This window comes from Chiloscyllium plagiosum, chromosome 2, assembly GCF_004010195.1.
Source record: "Chiloscyllium plagiosum isolate BGI_BamShark_2017 chromosome 2, ASM401019v2, whole genome shotgun sequence".
Classification (NCBI taxonomy): domain Eukaryota; kingdom Metazoa; phylum Chordata; class Chondrichthyes; order Orectolobiformes; family Hemiscylliidae; genus Chiloscyllium; species Chiloscyllium plagiosum.
In genome coordinates this window covers 111,400,977-111,414,723 of record NC_057711.1, presented here as the reverse complement: position 1 = coordinate 111,414,723, position 13,747 = coordinate 111,400,977, and the positions used below count along the sequence as shown (strand labels likewise).

At 41.4% G+C, this 13,747-nt stretch overlaps 1 protein-coding gene across 1 annotated transcript in view; it reads right to left on the bottom strand.

Annotated features, from left to right (window-relative positions):
- LOC122562648 (A-kinase anchor protein 2) overlaps positions 1-13,073 on the bottom strand; it is a 162,745-nt gene extending 149,672 nt beyond the window's left edge. Inside the window, exon 1 of the mRNA XM_043715702.1 lies at positions 12,705-13,073. The gene's annotated coding sequence lies outside the window, so the exon portion shown is untranslated. The remainder of the gene's footprint in view (positions 1-12,704) is intronic.
- Positions 13,074-13,747: the final 674 nt, after the last annotated feature.

The window sequence follows — 13,747 nt, the reverse complement described above, 5'->3', positions numbered from 1 at the left end:
TTTGGAGACTGTGCAAAATAGATTTGCCAGGATGTTACCTGGAATGGAGTATATTAGCTACAAGGAAAGGTTGAACAAACTTGGATTGTTTTCTCTAGAACATCGGAGGCTGAGGAGCAACCTGATAGAAATATATAAAATTATGGGAGGCGTGGAAAGGAATGGTTGGAATCTTTTTTCCAGGGTCAAATTGTCAAATACTACATGACACAAGATTAAGATGACAGGGGGAATGTTTAAAGGAGATGTGGGAGGCTTTTTTTTTAATGCACAAAGAGTGTCAGGTACCTGGAATGCACTATTGGGGAGATGATAGAAGCAGATACACAAGCAACATTTAAGAGGATTTAGACAGACACATGAACAAGCAGAGATTAGAGGGATATGGATCACATACAGGCAGATGGGATTAGTTCAGAATAGCATTCTCTCCATTTAGACATGGTGGGCTGAAGGACCTGTTTCTGTGCTATAATATTTTACGTTCTATGTTAAAGTTAATACAAAATCATTCTCAAGAAAGCAATATCTAATGAAAAAAGCCTGGGCAATTTGATTTTTTTTTCTTTCTGCAACACATCCTCTCCCTTTCAAACTTTTTACCTGTGTTTGTATGTTTGAATTTGCATTTTCATTATTTTTCTCAGGGTTGGTTGGTAATAAAATTTCTGTCATTCACAGAAAACATCCATAGTAATTGGCTCCTTCATGTTCTAATTGAGTCTGACAGTTGTGTGTAAAAACGAAAACAAAATAATTGTTGTGACCAAATGACAGACAGTTAAAAAAAGATTACTTTTGTCCTCATTTGGTTGTAACACTCATCTGAAAGATACAACCTCTGACAACACAGCACTCCCTCAGCACACCATTGGGCATGCCAGGCTGGAATTTGCACTCAAGTCTCCATTTGGAAACTGCAAGGGGAAATTCACAATGTCATTACATACAGAAAGGTTGTTCCCTTAGCTACTCAACCTGGAAATGCAAAGGCGTCCGTCTGCAAGAAACACATTTGCACTGTTACTCGGGAATGCTGCCGTTTCTGATTGTACCAGCAGAAACTCCTTCTTTAAAATCAGCAATCATTTACCTCAAAAGGATCTTGTCAACAGTCAGGGCTCTGATGAAGTGGCAGCTCCACAACATAAAAAGTTAATCCAGGATCTATTTCATCTCAGCTCTTGCATTATCTCTTTGCTAAAAAAAATCATGAAACATTTCAGCGTGGAAGTTAAGTGGGTCACAACTTGCCCTGGATATCTCTTACATATGTATCAGCATTGCCAGCCATCAGAATCTGTCTCCACGCTTCAAACAGCTCCACTGTGATCACAGGATGGCTAAAACCTTCTGGTTTTCGGTTTGAACCAGATGGAATGCAATAACTATCCTTCAACGCTTTACACACAGTTTACAACAACAAAACAGGCCACTCTGCCCAACTGTTCTGAGCTGGTGCTGATACTTGACCACAGGCTCCTCCGACCTGACCGTACAGAATGATTATTTCAGTTCAGTATTGGAAATTGGTGTCAAAGGTGGGATCTTGCTATAGATGACGGAATGCAGACTAGTAGCATATGAGTAGTTCATTTCAAATTGTAGAACCTTGCATTGTTTGGAGACTGTGTGACCCAATCAGTCTATGCTGCTGTGAGAGAACACTACACTATTGAAGGGGCTGTCTTCTGGGTGACATGTTAAACAGTGGCCCTCTCAGGGAAAAAAAATCTCATGGTGCTTAATTCAAACAGGAGCATGTAGGGTGTAAAAGTTAAAAGGAATTATTTTGAAGGAAGGCAAGGGAGTTATCACTGTGTCCTACATGTTATTTATTTATCCATCAACATCGTTAAATCCAATTATCTGACCAGTAACTCATTGCTATGATGACTCACTGTGGAAAAATTGGTTACCATGTTTTCTACAATAGCAACTACACTTCAAAAAGTACTTCATTGGCAATAAGGTGCTTTAGGACATCTTGAGGTTGTGAAAGGCACACTATAAATGCAGGTCATCTTTTTAAACTTGTCTTCGGAGAAAAAGAATAAAATTTAAAAAGATAACCCACAAATTTTCCAAACGGAACGTTTGACCGTGCTTGATCACCATGGCACGGTGGCTCAGTGGTTAGCAGTGCTGCCTCACAGTACCAGGGTCCCAGATTCGATCCCAGCCTCGGGTGACCGTCTTTATGGAGTTTGCATGTTCTCCCCGTGTCTGCATGAGTTTCCTCCGGGTGCTCTGACTTCCTTCCACAATCCAAAGATGTGCAGGTTAGCCATGCTAAATTGTCCATAGCGTTAGGTACATTAGTCAGAAGGAAATGGGTCTGGTGGGTTACTGTTCGGAGGGTTGGTGTGAACTGGTTGGGCCGAAGGGCCTGTTTCCACACTGTAGGGAATCTAATCTAAACTAAACTAATGATTAGAAATCAATGCACACATTGAGAATCACTATCAGGATGTGACACCTAGAACTCCTTTAACACAGCATTAGAAGCATCAGTCTCAGTATTGAGATCAAATATGAGTACTCAGTCTGCAAACCTCTGACTTGGGGGTAATATTATGAACTACTAAGCTATTGTTGACTGTATCACTCACCCCATGAGTGACAATAACATGCACATCACGAGTGGAATTGTAAACAGCCAAACACTGACTTCCATCAGCTTCCAGAGGCCAGGGAAGAATGTGTTTGTATTTGCAGTTAATTTGCTGACTAGAATTGGCTGGTTGGAATGCAGCGAAGGCTAAATTGAATCAGTAATAGGGTCACCTTGACTGATGCAGTATAAAGCAGAATTGGCTAAAAATGAAAAGACTTTTTGTGATAGCTGCTGCAAGCAAACAGCCTTCCTCGTCATTTACATACTTCTTCAGTTTTCTTCCTCACTTGTTCAAAAAGGTGCTGATTTATATTGCATTTACTTTTATTCTCAGCGATAACACTCCCATGTGACCATTCTGCGCACATCAATATCCATGGGTTTTTCAAGAAGTTTAGAGATGTTTAGGGCACTTAAACAGAGCCCAAAACGTGGCCTCAACTGACAATTGGATCATAAAAAGTTATGGATTCATACAATGTTTAGAGTCATAGAAATGTACAGCACGGAAACAGACCCTTCAGTCCAACCCGTCCATGCTGACCATATATCCCAACCCAATCTAGTCCCACCTGCCAGCACCCGGCCCATATCCCTCCAAACACTTATTATAGTAGAGAAGGTCATCAGGTCCATTCCAGCTCTCTACAAGGACAAAATTAGCCAATACCATTGACTGACCAACTCCATCTGGTATTCCGGCAAACATCATCGATTCAAGCACTTGTCAAATTTCCTTTTGAATGCCTCAATTGAAGCTGTTTTCACCATCATCTCAGATGGTGCACTTCAGATCTTAACCCTTTGCTGGATCATTCACCGTAAACCATGGTCATCTGGTCCTCAAATTAATTCGCAAATGGTAACAGCCTGTCTCTACCTACACTGACTGGGCACTTCATGAGTTTGAGCACATCCATCGATTGTACTTTCAAATGCTCTTCTCCCCAAGTAATTCAACCCCAGCTTTGTGAATCTGGCATACAATAGACATCCCTGGTCCCTGAAACCATTTGCGCAAATCTTTTCTGCATCCTCTGCAATTAGAAGTGAGCAGTGTGGGAGTTCTCCTCAGCACCTAACATAGGCACATGGAAATAAAACTGCTCTGCTCCGCTGCCCTGGGAGAAATAGCTGACTCAGCATAGAAGAGGAATCAGAACTCTAACCTTCCTGTATCCAACCTCATTCATCAACTATCAGGGGAATCCCCAATGTTACTTAATACAGGAAGGTTTTCTCTTAAGTCTTCAATTTTAGGGTACCAATAATTACATATTGTCTCTAACAATGCTTAAGTGCAGAAATACAGAGCGAGTTGAGCTTCGTGTCCTGCTGTTGGAGCATGAGAAAAGTTGATGAGTATAGGTTCTGAAATCAGAGTTCAATTGGTACAGCAACTAACTCTGAGTTAGTTTAGTTGGCAATTGGCTAGTAGGTGGTGCAGAAGCAGGTGTTCAATGCCCATTCTGACTGAGGTAGATTGAGAACCTACCTCCCCCTGAAAGTGCAAGGCAATGGTAAACACTGACAAAAACTGCCAAGAAAATGTCTCAGGATGAAGTATCAGCAGACACGCACTCAAGGAACTGCCTACAGGGCACAGCACATACAGAATACAAGAGAATGGGAAGATTATGAAAAGTATGCAGGATACAAAGGATCAAGAATAGGATGATGAGAACATATCATAAACAAAGAGCAAACATATACTGAAGTTTCCAAATTGATAACTGTAATGGTTCATGACATTTCTCATGAATAGAAATGGTTGCAATATTTCCAGGACCTTGGTCTCCCTACCAGCCCTGATTTTAAAATGTTCCGACTTTCACAGCTACAGGTTTGGCTGCCTGAGCCCGCATTCTGATATTTCCTTCCTAAATCTCTCTAGCTCTTTCTGCTTCAAGACAGTCTTGAAACTCGACCTCTTTGACCAAGCTTTCAGCCGAATATCTCCTCACGTGTCTCTGTGCCAAAGTTTGTTTTCTAATGCTAGTTGGAAAGGGAACAACTTCCGCATTAAAAGGAGTTGTTCTGCAAATATTTGGAATATAAACTGACATACAATCATTAACAATGTTTGGGTAGTTACAGGATGTTAGAAAATGGCTCCCACGCTCCTTGTGTTTTAATCCTGTAATGTTCATGCCAAGAATTCAGAACTTTTGATAGCTGAACCCCAACATCCTGGAACAAACCAAAATATTGGTTTGTGTTACACAGTGTTACAAAGATACTTCACACTTCATATTTCTCGGATATCTTGAGTTTTGAGGATTATGAAAAATTATTTTATACAAAGGTGTGGAAATACCTGAAATTGTTTCTTTAAAAGAAATCATTGAAATGTCAAAGCAGACATTGGAGATTATATTTTCCAATAAGGCTTTATACCACTGGTGATGGTGTCTGCTTTGCTGGGGCTGTGTGAACAGCAACTGCGTGGAAAGAGTGCATTAGTGTCTGTTCTTCAGTTGAGGGCGGGGGTCAAGAACCCTGCAAAGGAAGGGCTGCGCAGCTGATCTCTTCCACTTCTGAAAAGAAAACCACTTGTTGAGTTCAGGGTGAAACCTCTTTGTGATCCTGGATGTGCGATTGCAAGAGTTTCTCAATGCTGCATTTCTTGAGCAAGCTGTTCTACAAGATTCCAAAGACAAGCATACACAATGAGAGACTTGGCTAAACAGAAGATCAGAGTGGCAGCCTTCAGAACATCCCACACTTTATCTTGTTGCCTTCAGCAATAATCCACTGGCTTTCTGAAAACAACACTTTGATCATCTCAGCAGAGAAATCCATCTTTTTCCCTCTTTTCCTCAAGAGACTGTGCCTGTTTTGGGGCCATTTAGAGGAATTTATACTTCTGCATTACTCAGCATCAGTGTTAAGCAAATATTGCATCTTCATTGAATAGTGTTTGATAATAAACAAATAATTGCACTTAATAAGAAACCTGTTTGATAGATTTCTTTTATTTAGAACCTGATATAGAAAAAAGATATTTGATTGGCCACTGTGGTAACAGGGGAAATTATTTTTATTTGATGTTATGACCAGTGGAGTTGTGGGAGTTGTTACGACTATAGTCGTAACAGCAGTTGTAATAAAAGTATGTTACGCATGGTTTTCACTGGAGTCCTGTCTTACAGGACAGAGGAGCAAAAAAACCAATATAAAAAAGGTAAATCTGATCTCATCCTCCCCAGTCTAAAATCACAGATGGAAGGCATCTGGATGGGTATATGAATATGAAGGGTTTAGAGTGACACGGGCCAAGTGCTGTCAAGTGGGATGAGATTGGGTTGGGATATCTGGTCAGCATGGACGAGTTGGACCAAAGGGTCTGCTTCCATGCTGTACATCTCTATGACTCTATGCCACGATTTGAGACATATTGGTAGGAAATACCAATGCAACGGCCTAGTGAAAATGGGGTGTCGTCTTCATGTTGAAGATACCCTCCATCATCTTGTCTGGTGCCACCAACATTTTAAATGGGATAGATTTCAAACAGATCTAGCAACCTCTGAGGCATTGGGGGTCATCAGCAGAAATGTATTCAACCACAATCTGTAATGTCATGTTTTGGCATATCTCTCATTACCATCAGCCAAGGAACTAACTTTGATTCAATGAACTGTACAGAAGAGAATGTAGAGAGCAAAACCAGGCAAAAGACACGGTGGCACAGTGGTTAGCACTGCTGCCTCTCAGTGCCAGAGACCCGGGTTCAATTCCCGCCTCAGGCGACTGACTGTGTGGAGTTTGCACATTCTCCCCGTGTCTGCGTGGGTTTCCTTCGGGTGCTCCGGTTCCCTCCCATAATCCAAAAATGTGCAGGTTAGGTGAATTGGCCATGCTAAATTGCCCGTAGTGTTAGGTGAAGGGGAATGGGTCTGGGTGGGTTGCGCTTCGGCAGGTCGGTGTGGACTTGTTGGGCCGAAGGGCCTGTTTCCACACTGTAAGTAATCTAATCTAAAAGACATGGGAAGCCCTACATTTTAGAAAGCAAATCCAGCCCTTAGAGGGTGTGCCAAAGAAACAATGTTAGGGATGAGGGACTTCAGAGATGTGGAGAGATTGGAGAAACTGGAGCTTTTCTCCCTAGAGCAGCAAAAGTAAAGAGGAGATTTGTTTGGAGTGTTAAATATCACAAAAGGTTTTGATTTGGTAAATAAGAAGAAATTTTCTTCATTGGCAGAAGAATCAGTAATCAAAGGACATGGAGCTAAAATGATTGGCAAAAGAGCAACAGATTACATGGAGAAAATTCTTTGAATGCAATGAATTGGTACAATTCAAAACACACTGTCTGCAGGTGTAGTGGAAGTACATTCTGCAGTAACTTTCAAAAAGGAACCGGATAAACATTTGAAGCGAAAAGAATGTGCAAGAAAGAATGGGGAATGGAATTATTCCAACTGTTCTACCAAAAATATTGGCAGAGGCAGGTTGGGCAAACAATTTTCTTTTGTGCTGCCCATTTCTGACAATTTATCCTTGCAATGACTCCAATGAAAGCAGAGTTTCAGAGAGTTATCTAATAAGCAACTGCTTACATCTTGCCTACTCTATGTCATTACCCATTCTTAAAGTGAAACACCTTGTCTGCCCTGGAACAGACATTAATTGGGATTTCTTGCAATTCATCTTTTTACATTCAAACAAGTAAACAAATCTGCCAGAATGAAATAAAGTTTCAAGGAAATTCAAGTCAATGAGACAAAACTTTCTTCAAATACCAAGTTATGTACCACCTACAATAATGTGGTTTTTAATCTCAGTATTAGATTAGATTAGATTACTTACAGTGTGGAAACAGGCCCTTCGGCCCAACAAGTCCACACCGACCCGCCGAAGCGCAAACCACCCATACCCCTACATTTACCCCTTACCTAACACTGGGCAATTTAGCATGGCCAATTCACCTTACCTAGTTATGGATTTTCACCTTCACATGAATCCATAACTAACGTCTACTGTGTGATTTGTGTGATCTGTACTCCCATAGGTCACAAGGACAAAAAGCTGCTGTATTTTAAAATTCACTGATATTTCTATTTGAACAAAAACAAATCTACATTTTTATAGTGCTTTTTACAACCTTGAAATCCAAAAGTACTTAGAGACATAGTTATTGTTGTCTTGTATGGAAATGACTCAGGACATTTGAGCACAGAAATATGATAATTGCCAGTTAATTAGCTTTTACTGATGTTGATGGATGGAAGGATGGATGGATGTTTGACAGAAAATTTAGGGGCACTTCCCAGTTTCCCATTAAATAGGATCCTTTACAATCACCTCAGATGAAAGACAGGATCATAGTTTAATGTCTTCTCTAGAAGACAATATTGTGCAGATTCAGTCTTGTAACATCATATCTTCTTAGGCTTTGTGCTTAAAACCCTGGAGAGGGACTTAAACCCACAATTTTCTAAATTAGTGGCAAGGCACTATCCCCGATACAATTACAAAATCGGTATGTTTGTAACCACTTCCAGAGAAAACAAATAAAAAAAAAATCAATAAAATAAGTTATTGATTAACTGCCCTCTGCTCAAGCAGTGTTTCACAACCTCGTGGAAATTGGAGCTCTCTTGCACCTTAATCAAAAGAGTCTTCATATGATGACCCATAGAACTAGCATGATTTGGCTGTGGAATCATCACAATCAGTCCTAATTCTGATCTCCCCTGATACATACACACAAATTTACCCATATGGTTTAACTAGGTCAAGTAATGATTTGAGGGTACCAGAGCTTACCATCCTCCTTCCTCTGCTGGGAACCTTGTCATCAAGAGTGGATCCTATCCTTTAGGCCAGCAAACACAATTACCCAAAAGGAGGAATCTTTGGGTGTAGAGACCTCATTAATTGTCTGCACAGATATCAGATTAGTTTCCCTCCCCCAACTTGTGTCTATTATTTTTAATCAACTGTGTTAGCAATTTCAATTCCTTTCTAGGTTAATGCTCCATCAGCATAGATTGTTCTCGGTTTAAAAAAAGACTAATGACTTTGCAACTGAATGGTTTACTGAATTAATGCGTGCACAAATCAATTTCTGAATTAATTACCATAATTACTCTCCTTAATTTGAGGATTAAACTCACCTTGGAAATTTCAATGGTGTTTTGCCCAATACATTGTGTGACTGCAGCAGAAGATTAACAGCAATCCTGATATCAGTCTGTCAATCATATTGGGCCTGAAGCATAGATATAGGCTATCTGGCCCAACATCTTCATGGCAATGTCTATGCTCCACATAAGCCTCTACCGACTTTATACCATTTAATCCTACCACAATTCTTCAATTCCTTGCTGTTTCTATCACAAGTTAGTTGGGTTGAATGTGCTCTTTCTGTATTGCAAATTCAATGTAAATTAGAGATAACAGGATGATTTGAAGAAACCTTTTAAAGAAAATCCCTGATGTGAATCTCACAGCAAAATCCATTTAGCAGAAAGGTCAATGTAGATTTTTAAACATATTTATGCATAGAAACTGAACTTTACAAAGAGAAGGGGATAAGTAACGACCGGAGTAACATAAATGTATCAAGAGGCAATTAACACAAATAATGGCAAATCAGCTTGCTACTGTGGAAGATCATTCTCTATATATTGTTCTACTACAATCTTATATTACAGCATACATGAAACACAAACTCTTCCAGCTGTTCTGGCCTCTTTTAGTACAGTCGTTCCTCCCCAATAAAGCTGAATACATACAAAGGCTAGAGTATCATATTAGAATAGGAGAGCCTACATTATTCATATAGAATCACAATTCCAAAGCCCTTTCGTTCATTTCTTCTGTGATTGAAACGTGTCACAATGTGACCAATAGTAGCAGGGTCCTGAATTTGGTTTGGCTACGCTGATCCCATGTCAGAACTTCACCTTGGAGATATATGAAGCACAAACAATAGTTTGCATTTATATAGCCCTTTACTGTAGAAAAATGACACAGAAGCACAGTCAGACATTGGAATATAAGTGGGCCATTCAGCCCCTTGAGTCTGCTTCACCAATCAATTCGATCATGGTCATCTGTATATTAACTCCATCTGCTGGCTTGTGTCTGTAACCTTTAATACCTTCGTTAGATAAAAATTAATCACGTTTTAATATTTTTTAAATTGGCCCCTCCAGCCTCAGTAGCTCCTGGGGCAATGTGTTCCAAGTCTCCATTGTGTGAGGATGTGCTTCCTGTCACCCTCAGGGGAGCTAAAATGTTAAGGTTATGCCCACTGTTTTAGACTCAACATCATTTCTCTCTACCTACCTTATTAAATCCTTTAATGTTTTCCAACCTCTTAGTTAAAATTGTCTCTTCATCTTTTATATTCAAAGGACAATATCCACTTTATGCAACCTGTTCTCATTTTATAACCATTTTGGCTCTTGCATTTACCTGTTCTAAGGTTTATAAAACCTTTCTGAAACTGAAAAAAGTCATTTCTCTGCCAAAAGAAAACACATTGACAGTGGAGTCAAAAAGATTGAGCGAAGGATTGCTTTTGACAAGAAGAATGGTTAGAAATTCGACAATGTTCTCTCTCAACGCTCTCTCCTTCTTGCTATTCCAATGAGTTCAATTAAAGAGTTGCAATGGGACAATTCCATGTCACCAGCCTCTACATCACCCACTTGACCATTCTTGACATATCATTCTAGCCACTGAACACCAGTAGGTTGTTCGGTCAAAGGTAGTGGCACAGCAGAACCTTTGGTGCTGTCAGTCCAGGCAGTTCCCAATGGATTGTGATTAGGAAGGGAACCCTTCAAAATGGTCTTGATGCTAATTGTTCTATTTTTCTGCTGCTCAGCTGTGATCTGAGAATTTATGGAAAATAAGAACATCCCCCCCACGAGTAGTTCTGCTGCAATACTGACTACTGTTATCCAGCCCAATCTATGGTGACCTCAAATGGGATATTGAATCAAAGACATTTTCCATTCTCTGATATTTCATCAAACCGTACCATTGCTTTGTCATAGAATATCATTATTGAACATAGACAATATACATCTTCTGCAAAGGCTGTAAAACAAAAAAACTATAACTTTCTATTGATTCCATAATTGATTGTTAGGGATTTGAGAGTGGATGCACAAATCATTTCTCCTGTGAAATGCTGCAGGATGATTTACTCCTAGACCAGAGAAGGCAATGGAGCTATTTAATAAAAAATATTTTAAATAACTTGATACTTGAGTACCTAAGGGGAAACTGGCAAGTGAGTCAATGACTGGAGGATATGGACTGAAAGTCTATAGAGATAGATAAAGGTATAAATAAGGAGACATTTTTACACTGTGTTTTTGAGACCTGAAAATGCACTGCCTGAAAAGATGACCGGATCACATTCAACAGCAATTTCCAAAGCAGAACTGGAATTATACTGGAAAAGGAAAGAGTTGGACAGTGGGTTTGGTTGGATAATTCTTTCAAAGAATAAGCAGTAAGATCTGAACAACATTCAGCCTCTGGCAGCTGAGTAGGTAACAGCATTTGTTCTACAATGATCACTCCCACTAAGAGAGAGTGTAACTATCTCTCCACAACATTCATTCAATGGCATTAACACCACTGAATCCTGATTAATCAACATTCTGGGGTGGGGTGGTGGGGGTTTAGTTATTGACCAGAAATTGAACTGAATCAGCTTTATAGGTACTGTCGAGAGTGTGGTGTTGGAAAAGCAGGCCAGGCAACATCCGAGGAGCAGGAGAATCAACGTTTTGGGCAAATGCCCTTCATCAGGAATCTCTTCATCAGGAATGAGAGTCTCGTTCCTGATGAAGGGCTGATGCCCAAAATGTCGATTCTCCTGCTTGTCGGATGCTGCCTGACCTGCTGTGTTTTTCCAACACCACACTCTCAACTCTGATCTCCAGCATCTGCAGTCCTCACTTTCTCCTTTATAAATACTTTGGTTACAAGAGCTGGGAATTCCAAACTGAGTAACTCCACCTCCTGATTCCTCAAAGCATGTAGATCACCTCCAAGGCACAAGTCAGGAGTGTGATGGAATACTCTCGACTTGCCTAATGAGCACTGTTGCAACACTACTCAAGATATTCAACATCATCTGGAACAAAACAGATGCTTAATTGGCACACAGTGGCAGCAGTGTGTACCATCTACAAGATGTGAAACAGTAACTCATCAAGGCTCTCCCTACAGCATCTTCCAAACCCTGAGCCCCTACCACTTAGCAGGACAAGGGCAGCAAATAAATGGGAACTCCGCCACCTAAAGTTTCCCTCCAAGCCACAGAGCATCCTGAATTGGAACTGTATCCCTATTCACATTTTGCAGATTCAAAATCTTGGAACTCCCTCCCTAAGCACACTGTGGATGTGTCAACATCACAATGACTGCAGTGGTTTAAGAATCTGACTCAAGAACAATCAGGGAGAGGCAATAAACGCTGGCTGGGCCAGTGACATCCACTTTGAAGGACTACATTAAATGACTAGGATGGGCTGAATGGACACCTGTTCAGTATGGGTCCATCAAACACACGCGCAATATATCTTCAGGCAAATAACTGTCACGTATGCTGTATTAATTGTCATATAACCATATTCTAAGTTCCAACAGAGCGAAGCTACCCCGGGCAATCAAGACCCCCTTGTAAAACATCTATCCACTGATATGATCCTATCACTCATTCAGATGATAGCAGCGTTGTACCACCCCACCTCCCAACACCAACCATCTCTCACCATCATCCTCACCTTCTGAGTAAACTAAACGAAGCGGGGCAGAGCCGGAAGGCAGCAGTGTGTGTCCCACGCTCCCCACTGAAAATGTCCATTTGAGAACAGCAGCGGGGGCTCAGCGGTGGGTCACGGTCTGCTGTCTTCACTGGGCAGACATCGCCAAATCTAAACGCTTGAGCCTGCTGCAGTGGCGGCTCCTCAAAGAAACCCAATCCTGAGCCGCAGTGGGGGTGGAGAGTGCACTCTGCAGGCTGCGCTCTATTTCACGTTTCGTCTCCAGTAGAGCCCCTGCTTCTTCTGAAACAGTTAACCGTCCTCAGGTGCCCCAGCTAAACACTTACCTGACTGTGTCCGGCAACTTTCCCCCCCACCACTCTCCCAGCTCAGACCCTGTCAGGGGACTGGTTGCAGCGAAGTTTGTTGAAGCGTTTTGTGGGCAGGTTCGGCTGAAACTGACCACTCCAACTTGTCCTGTTTCCGATCCTCGTGTCTCTCACTTTCCCCTTTAAATAATGGATGAATTCCAGGCGATATTGTGTTTGTGAGGCTTTCTTCTCTTCGATCTCTCAAGTAGACTCCCGACGCACAGGAGTACGGCTCGGAACAAGCGAGGGGAGGGAAACTGCCTCACACAGTCAAAGCCGTCAGTCTGACTCCCTACTGTTCACTCACTTCAAACATCCCTCCCTCCTATTGCCTAGAGTACCGCGAACCAGTCAAAAGCACTGCTCCAATCAAAAAGACGCCCATTTTGTTTTGAAAAAGCAAGTCATGTATTCGGAATTTAAATTAACCCTTTCTCTCTCCCTTTTTCTGTTAAACTCTTTTCCGCAGATGAAAGACTCCTGTTTCTCTGTAAACCCGCCAGAGGCCAGAAGGTTGCAAGGATAACGTGGAAGTTTAAAGCCCAGGAATTGGCCGTTCGATCCATCTGGCCTGTTCGTTTCCGATGGAGTCTCCTATCCCTCAAACTTTATTTCTTGCCGGGTAAAAACAATGACTGCAGATGCTGGGAACCAGATTCTGGATTAGAGTGATGCTGGAAGAGCACAGCAGTTCAGGCAGCATCCGAGGAGCAGTAAAATCCACTTCTGGCTCAGAGGTTGGGACACTATTACTATTGGGTGTTAAGGGTAATGTAAGCAAGGCAGGTAGATAGAATTAATTTGTAAATCTGCCACAATCTACTCACATGGTGGACCAGGCTCTTGTGTCTAGATTAGAATGGTGTTGGAAAAGCACAGCAGGTCATGCAGCGTCCGAGGAGCAGGAAAATCAACGTTTTGGGCAAAAAGCCCTTCATCAGGAATGGAGGCAGGGAGCCTCCAGGGTGGAGAGATAAGCTAGAGGAGGGTGGGGGTGGGGAGAAAGTAGCATAGAGTAC